Genomic DNA, 19,069 nt, shown 5'->3' with positions numbered 1-19,069 from the left:
AGGAGACATGGTCCCAGCTGCAGATCACAGGCAGCAACAGTCACCTCTCTCACCAGCATCTTCCTTTGGTTAGCTTGGGCAGCTCCGTGCCTAGCATGCTGGCTTTTGTGGATCACGTTCTCAGGTGCCTGTCCCTCCCCATTCACTGTATAGGGAGCCTAGGCACCTAACTCAAGCTTTGTGTATTAATTTTCAAGACACCTAAAAGTTAGGTGTTGGAAAGCTCAGTGTTGCAACACCTAATTCCTTTTGTAGATCCTGAGGAACAGGGGTCTCAGCTAGAGCTCTGTAACCATGAACTGGGCCTTGAGGCACAAAGCACATGGCCTAGGACACCTATTGTTGCCCTTGGGACCACTTGAGAGCAGTCATTCTGGGAAATGGAATTCCCCAGGAAGGACTGACTCCATAGGTCATGTGACCAGGGAATCAGGTGACTGGCTGCCTTTTTGGGACTATATAAGGCTAGCTGGCACTCAGTATTGGGGCTGAGGCTAGATACTGAAAGTAGTTGGTTTTGGGTTGGGTTTTTTTTTGGGTGGGGGAGGAGGTGTTAATGGAGAAAGAGACTGTGGTGATATACTGGGCAATCTCCCCAGGTAGGAGGATGTGTCTCTTCCCTTCCTAACTTGCTGGAAGCTGTAAAGGTCTCTTATTTAGGACCAAGTCATGTGAGTTGCTTGTCTCTTTTAGAATCATTGTGTGGTAAGAAAGGCAGCTCTAAGCAAAGGGCTTGAGACTGAACTGTAATCTGGACACTATTTTACTGTCTCTTGCTGATGTATCTGGCCACTAGTTTACTAGTTCTGAATGAATCCTCTGCAAGCTCCTGTAAAGGTTCAGTGGAGCTATGGCTGGAGTTCATAGCCTTAGGAATGCTGCCCAGAAGACAGTGCAGCCCTTGTGCACTAATGAGTGGGTAGAGCTGAGGTTGGGGGGTGGCCTGCTATTTATACAATCTATAATATGTGTGTGGAACTTACTGCCATGAGATCCTATTGAAGCCAAGTGCCTAGGATGAGTCAGCACTTATATGGCTAATGAGACCATTCACTGTTATGTATGATAGAATAAAAGTGTATATGGAAAATAAACCTCTCATGGTTTAAGGTAGTGGTTCTCAAACTTCTGTAGTGGTGACCCCTTTCACAGAGCAAGCCTCTGAGTGCAACCCCCCTTAGAAATTAAAAACACTTTTTAATATATTTAGCACCATTATAAATGCTGGAGGCAAAGCAGGGTTTGGGGTGGAGACTGACAGCTTGTGACCCCCATGTAATAACCTTGTGACCCCCTGAGGGGTCCTGACCCTCAGTTTGAGAACCCCTGGCTTAGGGTATGACAACCACTGATGGCCTGGAGTTAAGAAGAAATTTTGTATATGAGTAGATTATTCCATAATTGTTTGTTAGGGAGTTGATTGCACCTCCTCTGAAGCATCTTGTTTTTACTAAAGATTTACCACTAGTCTGATCCAGTATTAAAGTTCCTATATAAGAACAAACAATGACATATAGTTCTCATCTCCTCCCTATTAGGGTAGTAATACTTGAACTTACAAAGTATATATGTACCCATTTTTTATTCCCTTTCTTTCCCATCACCAGGTTTAGGTGCTCAGGGCACTGCCTAAATAGTTACCTGTAATAACAAACAATGAAATCATTTATTTTCACATATAAAATTACACATGCTAAGAGCCAGATGAAATATCTGGTATCATTAAAAATGCTGAACCAGTGGGCCACCTGCAATTGAAACAAAACTGCTCTGAAAGGAAGTGTTTCTATGTTGTTGTTTTTTAATTATGTAGCATTAGTAGAGATGCTTTGAGTTAGAAGAAGAAGAGAAAAGCCCAGGGCTCATCCGAGCAAAGACCTAAATCATCTTAAGCTAGGGTGCCTAGATAGAAAGTGTGGAAAAATCAGGATGGGGGGTGGGAGGTAATAGGTGCCTATATAAGAAAAAGCCCTGAATAGTGGAACTGTCCCTATAAAATCGGGACATCTGGTCACCCTATCTTAACCAAGAATGTAAGACTGATATAATTAAAGAAGAATACTGTTGCTGTTTAACATGTATAGAACAATACTTAGCCAGAGGACTCAAAATGCTTTATAACAGAGGATAAGTTTTATTAGTCCCTTTTTATAGATGGGAAAACTGAGGCACAAATGATTTACCTGTGGTCACACAGTCAGTCAGTAGTAGGCCAGAACCTGGCTGGCCTATTTTCCAATCTAAAGCCCTATCCATTGGACCATGTTGTGTCTTACGCTCTAGCAATAAGATGTATTATAGTAGCCTGTGATCAGATTTTAAGATTTGTTTGTTTTTTTTACCGATTTCTAATGGGACAGTATTCATTGCATCACATGCTGAAACTATATCATGATTAAGATGTTTATTTGATAATTATAATAAAATATTTCTAAAATGATGGGATATGAGATGTGACACAAGCATTTACTTTCAGCAAACCTCTAAGGAAAAAACACAAGGAAACATTTAGGAATTTCTCTCTCAAAACTCTACATGTCCTCAGATTAGCCCTTCTTATAGTCTTTTAACTGTAGCCTTTTAATTGCCTGTAGAGACCATTTGAAACAAATCTGTTTGTTAGCTGAAGATTCAATAACAAGCTTCCTAGAGTGGGTGGTTGTAGCTGCTTCTTTCCTTGTAGGAACATATATCAACTGGAAATGTGTAATAGATTAAATTCTCTATTTTTAAATACAGGTACTTTGCTTACTTTTAGGGCTAGACTGTGACATAACCCATAATAAGGGGTAGCATGGAGCATCTCAGGGAAGGAATTATGGCTCAGGAAGCCACAATCCCTTCATGCTTCCTCCATTCTGCAATGGTCTAATTGGCCTCTATGCACAATACATTTCTAACCTCTCTGTGCTAGCTCAGTTCTGCTGGCAGATGCACTTTGGGAGCCATTACTCACCCATTTACTCTGGGGCACTGCTTACTCTTGATTGTTCAAACTCCAGGAAGGAGGTAAGGAGGTTCTTAATTCCTCCTCATGCCGCAGTGCAATTGCTATGGTTAGGTATTATCTTGACCTTAAGGACTACCGGAAACAATAAGAAAATTCGATACTCTAATACTGTTTTGTGGCAGACTAATTTTTAAGAGGACAGGGCTCAGTTCTGCATGGTGCTGAATGTGTCCAACGATGTGCTGAGAGCCATCAGTCTTCTCTGAGCTTCCGTGAGAGTTGAGCGCACTCAGCAAACAGCATTTTACAGGATCAGGCTCCTAGTAGTGTATTGCATGAAAGGTGCTCAGTAAGCAGCAGCTGCCTTACTATGCTCTAATGTGAGGCTAAAATATTATTACAAAGTGATAAGGAAATGTACTTCATCTTTATCAAAAATATTCATGTTGGAATCTGAACGGCACCCATAAGGATCTATACACGCAAGTAACTTCCATTAAGGTTAACAGAGATTGTACAGACATGCTGAGAGTAAGGGTTCCAGACAGTTGCTTTTTGGCCTCCAGACCTAGTCTTGAAACCATTTTAGAGGAAAGGGCTCACAGTTACTGTTGGGTAACAGTTTAAAACTAATTGCAGCAAAATGTGAATAAGAATGAATCACTTTTTCTCTTGCTGCTGTGAATTTTAATGCATCATGGATCGTGAAATCTGGTCTTCCCCCTGAAATCTGGTCTTTTGTGGGCTTTTACGGTAGAGACCAGTGTTTTTCAAATTGGGGGTCCTGACCCAAAAGGGAGTTGGGGGGGGGGTCACAAGGTTATTTTAGGGGGGGGTCATGGTATTACCACTCTTACTTCTGTGCTGCCTTCAGAGCTGGGCAGCAGCGGAAGGCAGCTGTTGGCCAGGTGCCCAGCTGTGAAGGCAGCACCCTGCCAGCAGCAGCACAGAAGTAAAGGTAGCAATGTCACACCATGCCACCCTTACTTCTGCGCTGCTGCCTTCAGAGCTGGGCGGCCAAAGAGTGGTGGTGGCTGACTGAGGGCCCAGCTCTGCAGGCAGAAGTAAGGGTGACAATACCATACCATGCCATCCTTACTTCTGTGCTGCTGCTGGCGGTGGCTCTTCCTTCAGAGCTGGGCTCCCAGCCAGCAGCCACCGCTCTCCAGCTGCCCAGCTCTGAAGGCAGCGCAGCTCCCAGCAGCAGCGCAGAAGTAAGGGTAGCAGTACCGCAACCCCGCTACAATAACCTTGCAACCACCCCACAATTCCTTTTTGGGTCAAGATTTCTACAATTACAATACTGTGAAATTTCAGAATTAAATAACTGAAATAATGAAATTTATGTTTTTTTAAATCCTATGGCCGTGAAATTGACCAAAAGGGACCATGAATTTGGTAGGGCCCTAACAAGGATACAGCACATATTAAAAGTATCTGCTTCTGGTGTTCTGGACCTGGACACTTTGCGGATCGGCTTCTTGTAGGGTTTCAATTTCAAGATCTGATCCTGTTCTCATTGAAGTCAATAGCAAAATTCCCATTGATTTTAGTGGATGTAATACTGGGGCCTTCATGTAACAGCTGTTACATTAAAATGTAAGATCAGAGTCTGGGCTGGTGGCAACCTTCCTCTCAGCATAATTACACAAGCTGGTTTAAAACACAGGGAAGCATTTTAGCAAAATGTTAAAATTTTCCAACCAGCTCTACTAAGTACACAGTGAACTACAAGTGTTTCCAAACCACTGAGTGAAACAGCTCTGGGTCTTACCTGAAAGGAAAGGGTAGAGGATTCCATAGGAGTGTGGTTGGCTTGGGAGACAAAGTGGTGCCTGCACAGCTTGCCTCAGCCTAAATTACAAAAGATCCCTGAATCCACCTACCCAGAGTTCTAGGCAATTTTTCACACAGTCCTAATTTCTTTGTGGATTTAAGGCTGAGGAAATGCACGTCACAGCCCCAAGCATGGAAGTGGACAGTTCCTGTGCTCACCTTATAAATCAGTTTAATTGTCTTTAATTTCTAAAAATGCCAACCAGTTTGCGGGAGTGGATTGGAGGTGTGTGAAGCAAAAGGCCTCCCACCTTCAGTCAGCAGAAAGTGATGGAGTGGTAGGACAACCCCTGCCCCGTGTCACTGAAAGTGCTTGCTTTCTTTTCTGGTCATTTCTCAATTGGAGAAGTTTAAGTTGGACAGTTACCAATTTCATTCTCATGAGTCCATTTCCTGGGAAAGGGTCCACCAGGGACAACAACAAAATGCCCAGAGTGGCATTCCATTGGGGTGTGGGGAAAGTATTCTCCTCTCAGAGCAAGAAGCAGTTGCTGTATATCCCAGAAAGTTCACAAACCTTACTTATGGCAGCAAACCAGAAAGGCTGTTTTTCTAGGTAAAGTCTTAAGGGAAGTACACAACTCATTGACCATAGCAGAATTGATGCTGCTAACTTCATTACAGCAATGCTAAGTCAAAATGCTGTGATGCTAATTCTCTTGCAACTTTTTTTTTCTCTTTGCTTAAAGGAAGTATCTTAATTGTGTAGCTGAACATACAAGTGTGACATACGACTTATTATCAGAACCTGTTTTTTTTCTTTATGTACCATAAAACTCCATCTGTCCTCTCATCTGCAGTTGGCTACAGCCCCTATACCACACAAACACAGAACAAGAATAAGTTATTTTTCATTTGTGGGCATCAAAGAGGAGTTTTGTGTATGAGTTAGGATGGTGGGCATCAAATAATTTTATCCCAGAATTATTAAGATCATAAAGCCAAATCCTCAGGTGCACCTAATAAGCAGGGGAGACACAGGTGGCTTTCCACCATCTTGTGGGAGGGGGGGTAGAGAGGGACTGGAATCCTGTTTGTCTCCCAACAGATAATTTAGAGAAGCACAAGGCTTCTCTAAACTTATGCCAGAAGTAACCCCTGCCTGGGGGCCATTCTGCCAGCCCAGTTTCTCTGAAGCACAGCACATTACAGCCCTGCCTCCTTAGATCTGCGCTGACAGCACCATGAGCAAGTAGCATAGAACCAGCTACAATACCTTGGGATTCCCTTATACAGGGTGTATCTCAAACTGACAGTTTAAGACAGTATTTTGTCTCCTTGTGCAACCAGAGCATGGATCTGTCCAAAGTTCTGGAGAAATAAAGATCATGTTAGCCGTATTATTAATTTTCTTGTGTTATATTTGTAGGGATGTAAACTCACTAATTGTCATATAAAGTTTTTACCGGGTGTTAGAAGATGCCCAATTTAATTAAACAAAAGAGCTCAGTTAATAATGAATAATTTAGTCCTGGTTCAGCAAAGCACATATTCATGCATTTAACTTTAAAGACTGACTTAACTTTGAATATGGATGGATTTATGCACATACTTAAAGTTAAGTGTGTGCTGACACACTCTGCTTAATAGGAACGGACTTAAGCTTCTTCATAAAGGCTTGGGGTATTTTTAAGTATGGAAAAGTGCAACTCACTTCTGAAAACCTGACCATTCTCTCTCTCTCTCATATTTTTTTTAAAGCAAACTCGTGATTTACAGATCAGTTTTAGATGCAGCTCAGTAGAATCTTCAGGAGATAACCATGATGCTGAGAGAGTCCCTTGGATATATAAAGTGCTTTCCACTTATTTCATATATTGATTAATTTGTTCCAAACTTCTGGACTAAATAATTTGTATTCAAAACAATTTCATCCTTTATTCTGATCAATTCTCATAGCATATTCTCTGGATAACTTGATCAATGACTGTAGGGGCCAATTAATTAGACTTTTTTTCCATTGACTGCAAGGGGAACAGGCTCAGAACCATAGTGAGGAAGCACAACATAGGCAAAGACCGCCAGAAAGAGTTATGGGGTAAAAGAGGACTACAACTGAAGCTGGATTTTTCTTGGAATTATTCATTTCTATAATGTGCTATGTATTCCGATGATCAGATAGAAATTATAAAAATCAATCCCTTATTTAAATTAACAATGTGATAAGAATGGATTTAACCAAAATGCTGGCCCATTAGGGAGTTCTTGTTTAGCCTTATCATATGCTCTACAGCAGTGCCTCTCAATCAAGGTATACGTACCCCTGAGGGTACACAAAGGTCTTCCAGGGGTACATCTACTCATCTAGATATTTGCCTGGTTTTACAACATGCTACATAAGAAGCACTAGCGAAGTCAGTACAAACTAAAATGTAATGTAAATAAAATGAGAAAATAAGCAATTTTTAAGTAATAGTGTGCGGTGACACTTTTGTATTTTTATGTCTGATTTTTTTTTTAAGTGAGGTGAAACCTGGGGTACGCAAGAAAAATCACACTCCTAAAAGGGATACAGTAGTCTGGAAAGATTGAGAACCACTGCTCTACACTATGCTATTCTGTTAGGAATTTGGAAAAGATATGACAAGAGAATATTACAATATAAAACATAAGGGGAAAAAACAATTAAAGTAAACCATTTTTAAAAAAAATTTCACTTCCAAACCCAAAATGTAACATATGAAATGAAAAATAAGAAAGGCTTCTAGTTATAGATAAGAGGACAGACTCATACCCCAAGAAAAATATGATATATCGGGGAGGAATCCTGGCTCCATTAGTGGATGTTTTGCCATTGACTTCCATGGGATCAGGATTTCACCCCATATCCTCTCAAATTCTTGTGTGTTAATTGGTAAGAAACCCTATCAAAGTTAACTAGAACTGTCAGATCTACACACTGGCCTAAAATATTCAGCATTACAGATATTTTCCATTTTTTGAGAATTAGTAATTTAACAACTCAAGTAGCTCTCTTTAAAAAAAGTCTACTGCCCTGCTCTCCTTGAATGAAAATACAGGATCCCCTGAAAGAGCTATGTTTGATATTAATGTAAGCCTTTTCACGCCCCCAACCCCCCAAAATGTACATCTCCCAATGTGTGTGTATTAAGTTCTTCATTCTATAGCATCCAATGGATTTATTTTAGTGATCTTCCTTATTATAGCCCAAAATAAAATAGCAACTCTTCTATCTATACCACATATCTTGGAAGCAAAAACCATTACCTGGGAAATATTTCCAAATGCAGGAAAACACTAGATTTGAGTGCAAGGCATTTTAGTCAGAAACCATTTTTAGCATTCTCACCCTTTTAATATACCCTCAGACTCCACTGATTTTTAAAGAAGAAGCTAAATCCCTTACAAGATGGAGCCCTGTAATCCTCAGGGCTGCTCACGGGGGGGCAAGTGGGGCAATTTGACCCAGGCCCTGCAGGGGCCCCACGAGCCCTGGCCCGGTGGCGGTTTGGGTCTTCGGCGGCATTTCAGCAGCGGGGGGCCCTTCAGTGCTGCCAAAGATGCAGAGCGACTGAAGGCCCCCCCGCCGCCGAAATGCCGCCGAAGACCCGGACCGCTGCCGGGTGAGTACAAGCACCGCAGCTCCCCCGCTTTGCCCCAGGCCCCCTGAATCCTCTGGGCAGCCTTGTAATCCTATGTGTGAGTAAAGAGTAGATGGCAGTTGTTGTGTTAGTGGCAGGAATAGATTTATATAACAAAACTATTAGGATCCCATCCCTCCCAGAATGAGTGAAATCCTGCCTAAATGCCAACTTAATTGGTTAGAGACGTGGGTCTGATCTTGCTCCCACTGAAGTTGATGCCAAAACTCCACAGACTTCAATGGAGGTCATTTCTGTATTTATATTTCAGCAACAGGTTCTGGGGCGGCAGAGGACGGAGGAGAAGGAGAAATAGTGCCTACTTCCGATTTGCTGCTGCTGCTTTCACAATCAATAGTGACTAGCTTTTAAATGTTCTTTTGTTTACTTTCTGCTTTGAGCTTTTACTTTCCTAAAATAAAAGCTTGGAAACAGTCAAGCTCAAAATTCAGAGTAAGAAAAATGTAACAGCTACCCTGACCTGTATCCTATTTGATTTATTTAAATATGTCATTCTGCCACATGAAGAAATCCAGATTATACGACTAATTAGTAATAATAATGTAAACCCCAATCCTGAAAAAAAATATGGACATGTTCCACTTTATGGTTCCACCCACATGTGTAAAATTAAGCATGAGCACAAGTGTTTGCAGGATCAGGGCTTTATATAGAACCAGACATTTAGATGCTGATTTACAAATAGAGGGCCTGATTCTCCACTGCCTTTTGCTTGTATAGTCATTTGCACTTGTGCAGAATGCTACTCAAGCAGAATTGAACATTTTACATTCATTGTGCATGCTTGTCGTAGGTTTCACCCCCACTCTGAACTTTAGGATACAGATGTGGGGACCTGCATGAGAACCCCTAAGCTTAATTACCAGCTTAGATTTGGTTGCTGCCACCACCCAAATCATTTAAAACAGCTGTTTATGAGTCATTTGGGGAAACTCTGTCTTCCCTCCAAAAATCTCTTCCTCCCAAGTACTGTAACCCTTCCTTCGGTAACCTTGAGAGACTTCTCCACCAATTTCCTGGTGAACACCGATCCAAACCTCTTGGATCTTAAAACAAGGAAAAAAATCAATCAGGTTCTTAAAAAGAAGACTTTTAATTAAGGAAAAGGGTTAACAGAAAATACCTCTGAGAGATTAGAATAGAAGCTACTCTCACAGACAACAGATTCAAAACACAGAGGAGTCCCCCCTGGGCAAAAACCTTAGTACACAAAAGAAAACCCAATTTGATTATCCCTCTAATGCAAAAAGACAAAGTCACAAAAGGAAATAAACATAAGCTAATTCATTTCTTTTCTAATGCTCTCTACTCTGGGTGATTCCTTGATCTTTTCACTCCGGCACAGAATTTAATGGACTGAACAAAGGAAAATTTCCCTCCTTCCTCTTGAAAAATCTTGTCCCCCCATTGGTTCCTCTGGTCAGGTGTCAGCTAGGCTAGGTGAACTTCTTAACCCTTTGCTGTCTGTTTATGACAACTCTTTTTGCAGATGTGTAAATGACTGCATCAGGTGCCAGACAGCAGAAAATCAGGCCCAGAATAAGATACATTTGTGGTATAGAAAAGTGAATAGAAAGAGTAGTTGGGCAAGAAGAGAAATAACAGCAGGTTACAGTAAATTCTCAGCTGGTGTAAATTGTAATTGACCAATTTATTCCAGCTGAGGATTTGAACATCTATGTGTGTCAAAATCAACATTTGTAATAACTTCAGCTTTTGCAAGGAAAAAAAAGGGGGGTTAGGATAGACGTGCTTTTTGTTTCCCCTTGGAGAGCAAACTCTCTTGAAAGACTATTCCTTGAGGTGCCCATCTGACCCTTAGGCAGAACCTTGCCAATGAAAAGATTCTTGCCCTTCTCCAAAATGAAAGGGAGGATGGAACATAGAAAAGGAACACTGAATCCCTGAGGAGCTCCCAAAAGGGAGGGAAAGCACCTATACATTTCTGTGTAAGCAATCTGCAGCCTCTTTTTCCTGATCTCGCTACCTAGGCATAGCAAAGCTGCACAGTTGCCTTTTCATTATATGTGCCTTTATCTGAATTTTTTCAATACCTGTTTTCTAAAATTAAACAGGAAAAAGGAAATTTAAGGAGTATTTGTTTCAAACTGCTCCAGCCATCTCTGCCAATGCTGTTCAATGCTGCATGCTGCCTCCTGCCTGGGGATTCCCCAGTTATGGATCAGTGCCTTTGGACTACACAACAGGGCAAGCTGGCAGCTCAGAATCGGGTTCTGCGTTCCCATTCCCTACTCACTTGTACTGTCTTATCTACTTTCTCCTGCTGACACCATCAACTGCCATTGCGCTACATGTGAGAAAAGAGAAATCGTTCACATTTGAGCTGATTCCTACTATGTTTCTGAGCAACCTATTCTATGTTGAGTCTTTAGGAGCGGTGCATGGGAGTGATTTTACAGAATGTAGGCAAATGGACTTTTCCTTACATATGGAACATGAACCCTTTATGAAACTACTGGTTGCTGCTCAGATTGCAAATTTGCTTGGATTTAATGGCACAACAGGATGTAGTTTACCGAGCATGTTTTGGAATAACTTTTGCAGCATTATTTTCTCTGAGTGCCTTTTTTTCCTCCAGTCATTGCACCCCAGAATTGTAGTTCATCCAAACTTCATTCAGTGGTCAGGATTAGCTCCCCTACCAGGACTGTATTGAAGGCAGTGCTTCTGTTTTGACAAAACCAGAGATGTTTAGAGTTTTGATGGACCATGACACTGGCTCTCCAGCTACTAGTTCTACACAGAAAAAATACTGCCCTGCTTGATATGAAAAAAGCACAAATGCCTCATCAATTTTGGGCATGTCAAGTGAATCCCAATTCTGCCCCCACAGCTGTGCTGAGTCTCTTCTTGTGTAAATCTTTCATGCAAAAGCAAAAACCAGTAGGAAAGACTGTCAAAACAAGGCAGAGTTTTGCCTGCAGGAAGATGAGCTATGCTGCTGCAACCTACAAAATGAATGCCAAGTGAAATACCAGTTAAATAGGAATACATTGTTTGCAGATAATGTAGCACAGAGTTTTGCTAAAGCTTGAGGTTATTGAGAAAAAAGTCACATGTTTTCCTAAATATTATATATTTAACATGAATAGCTTATAACATGGGAGGAGAAAAACCAACAGATTATCACAAACTTTTTTTTACTGTGACTTCTTTGCTTAATCTCTGGTTTAATGTATCAAACATTACCTCTGTTTTTCTGAATTTGATAGTTTGGAAATTTAAGCAACTGCTATTTGAGAGAAAACCAACAGCAGAGGAAGAAATATTTGCATCAATAATGAAGAAAAGCACAAATGCTACTTAACACTTACATAGCACTTTTCATGGTCAGTGTGATTTACAAACATTGGCCAATTGATAGTAAATTCAACAGTATTATCTCTTCATTCTTTTATGACTAATGCTCTGGCGTGGGAATCAGGCGACTTCCTGGTTGACTTTAAGTAAACTGGCGAATTTTAGCATACTGGCTCCTTCGCATGGAAGCATACCACCTGTCCACACACACAATTGCTCTCCGCGGTGCACAGGCCCTTATGCAGGACCCAGGAGCCTATTTAGCTATCTTCTAATATCTTGCTGCAATCCCATTTTAATCTGCCTTTCCATTTAACGTATGAAACACAGACAAACTGCTATACAGCTGCTACAGAAAAGGTGGATGGAATCATTTTTATGTCCATCTTCTCTGCTGCCATCCAGAAAATTCCTAGAAATCAATCTTACAGAGATAATTTATCTTGGCCCTAATTTTCCCCAGTCCTTTGGAGTAATGTCAGCAGAACTTTGGTAAAGCCAGTGTTCTAGTCAGGCAAATCAAACTACAAATTTCCCTGTGTCTGATAACTGTGGAAAAAGTATCCACTTTTGCAAATGCACTTGCAGACTAGAGTCTTCAGCCTGGATCCTCAGCTTCTGTAAATCAGTCTAGTCAGTGGAACTATGCAAAATTTACACCAGAAGGGATCTGGCCCATTGTGTGGATGTGGATCATAACTGCATCTTAAAGGGGAAGGCTACTGTGGATGCAGTGCATTCTAGGTGCTTTTCCTGTGCAGACCGTTCAGTTGCCAATGGTCCAATTCATATAGCACGTATGAAGCCTTAATCTCTCTGCTCCTAGTTCCTTACCTGTAAAATGCAACAATACCGGTACTTCTCTATCTCACAGGCATGTTGTGAGGTTAAGTTCACTGATCTGTGCGAGGAGCTCAAATGCATAAATAGATAGGTAATAATTATTCGTGTAAACAGCTGCTATGTATAACTGTGTTCCCTTATTGTAGATTTTGATTAATCTAGTGAGAGTATGCCTGTCTCATATGCCTGATATATGCATGCATTGAGGCATGACTCACCCTTTAAACAATGATTTAGATTAGCTTTCCTTGTGGGCTGTAAGTCTTTTGTCTGCCTTTGTTTCCAAAGTCTCTGTAATCATCGCACAAGAGCAGTGATGGTTAAAGGAACATTAAAATGAGACCTTTAATAGAGCCTGTACAGAGGAGTTCTTGCTAAAGGGCAGGAGGGCATGTCTCTGTTGTTCTGCTGAAAAATCAAGAAGTCTGGGGTAGAGGATCATTTTAAATTGGGAAAATAAAAAAGCAGAGTGACATGGATGAGTATAAAAGTGTTACTGCTGGATGGACAATATTGCCAAGTGATGTGACCTTATATTTGGTTACTGCATAAGAAGCTATTGAACGTGGAATAGCTGAGAGCAGTAACACTGACTTCCCCACCATCACCACCACATCCCCCGCCCCCGCCCCGTTTGCTTTTACTGAACCAGGACTGCCTGATGTCAATAAGAAACTAAATTTTGGAGGGTGTTTTATTTACACAAACATGAATTTTAAGGGCGCAGCTGTGCAGTTTGCACACAACTGTGTTACGGCATGGCACAGAATAGATTGTATTAGGATGACACAAATTGTTTCTCCAGTGCATTGGTCCCACTCTATGTCAGTTGCATAGGGTTGCTGGAACTCAGGGTTGCCAACTTTCTAATTGCTGAAAACTGAACACCCTTCCCCTGCCCCCGCCCCCACTCAATCCTCCTCCCTCCCTCCATCACTTGCTCCCCACCCCCCACATCCCCGTCGCTCACTCCCACCTCTCCTGGGACTCACCGGCTGCCTGCAGAGGCAGGCTGGGAGGCAGGGCCGGCTCCAGGGGTTTTGCCGCCCCAAGCGGTAAAAAAAAAAAAAAAAAAAGCCATCGCGATCTGCGGCAATTCAGCGGGAGGTCCTTCGCTCCGAGCAGGAGTGAGGGACCCTCCCCCGAATTGCCGCCCAATACCTGGAAGTGCCGCCCTGCTCCGGAGTTGCTGCCCCAAGCACCTGCTTGATAAGCTGGTGCCTGGAGCCGGCCCTGCTGGGAGGAGCTGATGCGGGGCCTGCCCAATTGGGGCACAGAGGGGGCCGGTCCCTGGAGCAAGGGGCCAGGGCAATCAGGGCACTACAAGGCAGAAGGGGGTGGACAGGACTGCCCTGTCCCCCCAGGCAGCAGCACCTACCTCTTGGAGCCTGGTCCAGAAGCCAGCCACTGCTCTCTGTCAGGCATTAGGCAGAGCAAAGAGCATCTCCTTCATGTAGCTCCAGCCGCAGCTGCTGTTCTTCCCGCCCCCAAGTGGTGGAGGCTGGTTAATGTGGCCAACCAGACTTTTAAGTCCAGTCAGTGACAAGTTCCCTTTTTGACTGGACATTCTGGTCGAAAACCAGACACCTGGCAACCCTACTGGGACTATGGCCTTGACTCCTTCCCATCCCTTTTGGGGAGATTTGCTCCCTGAAGGAGCAAAAACTGAACAGTCCCTGCTAACATAGATTCCTGTTGTGAACTGCCCTTCTGCAAGTGTGGAGAAACTCTCCCTTCCCATGCATCTCTAAAAAGGCAGATCCTAATCTAGCACTCAGTATTTTGATGTTCGTGGCAATGGTCACTTATGCAGGGGTGGCTCTAGGTATTTTGCCGCCCCAAACACGGCAGGCAGGCTTGCCTGAGGGAGGTCCCCAGTCCCGCAGATTCGGCGGCACGGCTGCGGGAGGTCCACCGAAGCCGCGGGACCAGCAGACCCTCCACAGGCGTGCCGCCGAAGGCAGCCTGCCTGCCACCCTCGCGGCAACTGGCAGAGCGCCCCCCGTGGCTTGCCGCCCCAAGCACGCACTTGGCGTGCTGATGCCTGGAGCCGCCCCTGCACTTATCACATGTAACCTTCCATATCCTACTGCGCTAGATGTACAAATAACTGTAAAAAGCTTTCCAGGTAGCAGGCTAGAGGCTGTGTTGAGACTGAATGGGACTTTTAGTCCACCTTATGTAAAATAAAATGCCCTCTGCCAAATGTTCAATAATCCTCTATCAGCTGCTAAATGACACTGAATGGAATGGAACCAGAGGTGAAAGTAAGCCGGTACGGTACGGTATGGTATGGCGTACCGGTAAGAAAGTGACTGCCATTACACAGCCAACCGTATGGCAAGGCCACTGATGGGGGGAGCTGAGGGGGGGCAACAGGGGCAGCTGCTATTTAAAAGGGCCTGGGTCTCCTGGCAGTGACCGGAGCTCTGGCCCCGGGGCTCCCAACCACCGCCCCGCTACCCCAGCATTCCGGTGGCGATTTAAAGGGACCAGGGCTCCCGGCCGCAGCTGCCGCTACCGCACCAGTGCCTGGAACCCCAGGTCCTTTAAATCGCCACCGGAGCCCCAGGTGGCGCGGGCTGGGCAGTGCTAAAGGGCCGGCTGGGGGAGTCTGACCCAAGCCCTGCCCCTTCCATCTGAGGTCTCACCCCTTCCAGGGGCCCAGAGCCACCCCCCTCCCCCACCTTGCCCAGGACCCCAGCCACCCTGTGTACCGGTAAGTCCGTTACATTACTTTCACCTCTGAATGGAGCGCCACACTTCCTATAATAGAACAATTAACTGACCTGTTTTTTGTGGCCAGACAATTTGGTCCAAGTTTCAGTCCCTTCTATCTGCTGCAGGGTACTGAAATTTTGTCAGAATAACTAGAGTCCTTGTAAGAAAAGAAAGTGAATAAAAGAACTCTCATTATTTGAAGGAGGTTGCTCTATCCCTTTAAACTGAGTGTCAGAGTTTGCAATGGATTAGAGTATAAAACTCGTAATACCGTTTTCTCTTTCTCTACCATCTCTACTGTCTATACTCGGAACTGGATCTGAAGAAAGACATAATAAGAGCAATTCCAGACCGTTCATACATTTTATTTCACACAGTAGAGCTCTGAGGAGAAGTGGAGCTCACTAATTTTGGAGGCCACCCCTAAATACAACCAGATTATTTAATCCAACTTTTACATCCAATAATATTTTTAAAAATATTTAACTTAATGTGTCTCCCTTGTCCTTATTCCTCCTCCTCATTTTCTTTCCTTTTTTCACTCACTTTGCTTCCTTTTACTTTCTATTGTGGTTTATCTTTTCTTCTGTTTTATGTCTCTCGTCTGTCTATTTTTGTCTTATATTTAATATATTGGTTTGAATTTCAGTACATTTTTCTCTCTCAAATCATTCCATTTTCATCCCACATTTCTCTTTCTAATTGTGCCTTTCTTCAGCTCCTTGTCCCCCCTTCCCTCGTCCATTTTCTTTCCTATTTAGTACTTTGTTGTGACCTTCTTTTCTCTCCCCTTTGTTAAATTTCTCCCTTCTCTCTTAAGCCTCTGTCCCTTCCTTCTATCCCCTACGTACTGCCCCTTCTTCCTTTTGCTTCTTTTTCAAATGAGGCCAAGTAAGGAAGAGCAAATAGAGCTCTCCCACTGCATTGAGGAACTGATTTCTCCTCAAACTCCCTCTGGCTTTAACTGCTTTCGTTTACAGTAAGTTCTCATTTAAAATGGAACAAGGAACTTGAATGAAATCAAATTTCTTCCATTCCTACATGCATAACTTCCCTTCAGCAGCATCAGTTCCATGTCACTCTGCTTCTCCTGCCTCCCCACAGAGTGTTACATTTATGGGAAAAAGCTACCTCAATGGCTTCATCTCTGTCACTGCAGATGGCTTTCCAGACTCTCAGTCTTTTCTCTCTTTGGGCTGCTTAAAGCGGGTGCTCTCAGTTCAGCTCAGCAGTCAATGTTTCTTTGTGTGCTTAAACCACAAGCATTTTTGCCATTCATGCCTGGGCTACTTCAGACTTTTTTCCAACTCTTGCTGACCAACCTTGTTACCTTAGGGTAAACCCTGGTGTCAGTACTCAGCACTAGTAACCAGGCTCTGCACTGGCAAGTTCCTCGCTGACTTGAGATGGAAAGGAATACTTCCACCCACCAGGACAGAGCAGAGCAGCACAGTCACTACACAGCTGCTCCTGTAGCCTCTTGGCTAAGAGAAGAATGGCAAGTGTGTCCACATAGTCACAGATCCAGTGGCCCTCCCAGTCTCCTTGACTTCAGTAGGAGCGGTATATGCTTATATGAAGGTCAGAAATGTGGCCCTCATGTTTATCTTTACCTTTTCCCTAAAGCCTCACACAATTTGAATATTTTCCATCCTCTCAATTTTTCTGTCTCTAGACAGTCTTTTTGGGGAGTTTAGGCAATCCAAACATGATATTTCAGGAATCACTCATGAGAGTAGGTAAGGATATGAAGGATTAGGCATTCAAATGGTATTATATGGTAACTGAGCATAAAAATACAACTGTAAGGTGACTGGATTGTAAGCTCTGTGGGGCGGGGACTCTCTACAAATATGTATTTGTACAGCACCTAGCACAGCAGGGCCCTGATCCTGAGTGGATTCTCTGGGTATTCCCATAATACAAATAATAATAATGTTAACTACACAAGTAATGACTTATTATTGTGTCACAATGTGAAGAAAATTACTCTTTAAAAGATTAGTTTGGAGGGGAGGAGGGGAAATTCCAGTATGAAAGAAAATGCAGAAACAGTGCAGAAGGAAAGAAGACATCATAGTAGGAGACAGGGAGACGAATACACAGTGCACAGGCACAGACTTTTGTTTTTGCCGGTAGGTGCTTTTGATGAGGTGTGTGTGTTTTGGGGGGGTGGCACTCTGCCAGTTTTAGGAGGAGGCTATTTTCAGCATATTTATACACTTATTTCATATTCTAGTTATTGAATATATGTCTACCATTGGTATCATTGTGAAATTACCAAAGAAGGGTGATTTGTCTTTGTGTGATAATTGGAGAGGTATAAACCTGTTATCAGTGCTCGGGAAGGTTTTCTGCAGAGTCCTGTTACAGAGAATAAGACAAGCAGTAGAAGAGATCCTGAGGGAAGAACAAACAGGATTTAGGAGTGGGAGAGGATGCGTTGATCAGATATTTGTATTACATATGATAATGGAACAATCCCTTGAATGGAACTCGCCACTGTTCATTAACTACCTTGATTTCGAGAAGGCATTTGATAGCGTCCACCATCCATCTCTCTGGAATATCCTAAAAACATATGGATTCCCTCCGAAAGTTATTAACATCCTCAAAGATATGTATGCCGATAATAAGTGTTGTGTTCGCCATGAAGGACAGCGGAGCGAGTGGTTCCATATGAGAACGGGAGTTAGACAAGGATGTGTTATTTCGCCCATCCTATTTCTTGTGGTTATAGACTGGGTGATGCGGAAAGCCACCGAAGATAGGCCAAGAGGGATCACATGGAGACCCTCTGGTCATATTGAAGATTGTGACTTTGCGGATGACATCGCCCTGATTTCAAGCTCTCAGATGGACCTCCAAGAGAAGACTGATAGAGTAGGTAGAGCGGCAAGGTGCGTGGGATTTAATATCCACGCCGGTAAGAGCAAAACAATGAAAGTAAAAACAGCCAGCTCAATGAAGACAGTAATATGTGACGTAGAATTGGAGGAGGTGAACGATTTTAAATATCTTGGTAGTTACATATTGGCTGATGGTAATATTCAGAAGGAGATATCTACCAGAATCGGTCTTGCAGCAACTGCATTCTATAGACTTCAGAACATTTGGAGGTCGGCCATCTTGCAAATGAAAACCAAGGTAGAGATCTACAGGTCGAACGTCTGCTCTGTGTTGCTTTATGCGGCGGAAACATGGAGGGCCAACAAGAAGATAGAAAGTCGGCTTCGGGGTTTTGAAGGAAGGTGTCTTAGGCGAATTCTTAACATACACTGCCCGCAGCGTATCACCAATGTTGAAGTGAGCCGATTAACGGGCATTAACAACATAGTGGATGAAGCCAAACAATGAAGATGGAGATGGTTGGGGCATGTGTTGAGAATGGGTGCTGATAGACACCCTCATATTGCCCTACGATGGACACCACAATGAAGAAGGAGGAGAGGTAGACCACTGGGGACGTGGCGGAGGACCATTGAAAAGGAAATGAAAAAGCATGGGAATGAAGTGGGATGAAATTTGCTGCCTCGCTCAAGAACGAAATGAATGGAGGAGAATGGTTGACGCCTTATGCTCCACTGGGAGTGAATAAGAGGAAAAAGAATTGGTATCTTAACAATTTAATCATTATTAAAACAGTAATGAACTACATAATTACATTATCACAAATTACAGTATCTCAAAATCATTGCACTCACCTACAATCTGTCTTCACTAATGTCCCAATTTAAAGATATTACGTCCCACGATGGCTTTCTGAAACTATCAG

General features: G+C 43.0%; 1 protein-coding gene across 1 annotated transcript in view; it reads left to right on the top strand.

Moving 5' to 3' along the window:
* Nucleotides 1-19,069, top strand: part of NPAS2 (neuronal PAS domain protein 2) — a 234,864-nt gene that overhangs the window by 41,143 nt on the left and 174,652 nt on the right. The window lies entirely within an intron of this gene.

Source organism: Mauremys reevesii, linkage group 1 (genome assembly GCF_016161935.1).
Source record: "Mauremys reevesii isolate NIE-2019 linkage group 1, ASM1616193v1, whole genome shotgun sequence".
Lineage (NCBI taxonomy): Eukaryota > Metazoa > Chordata > Testudines > Geoemydidae > Mauremys > Mauremys reevesii.
The sequence above is the reverse complement of the archived record's forward strand: the minus strand, read 5'-3'. Positions and strand labels throughout refer to the sequence as shown.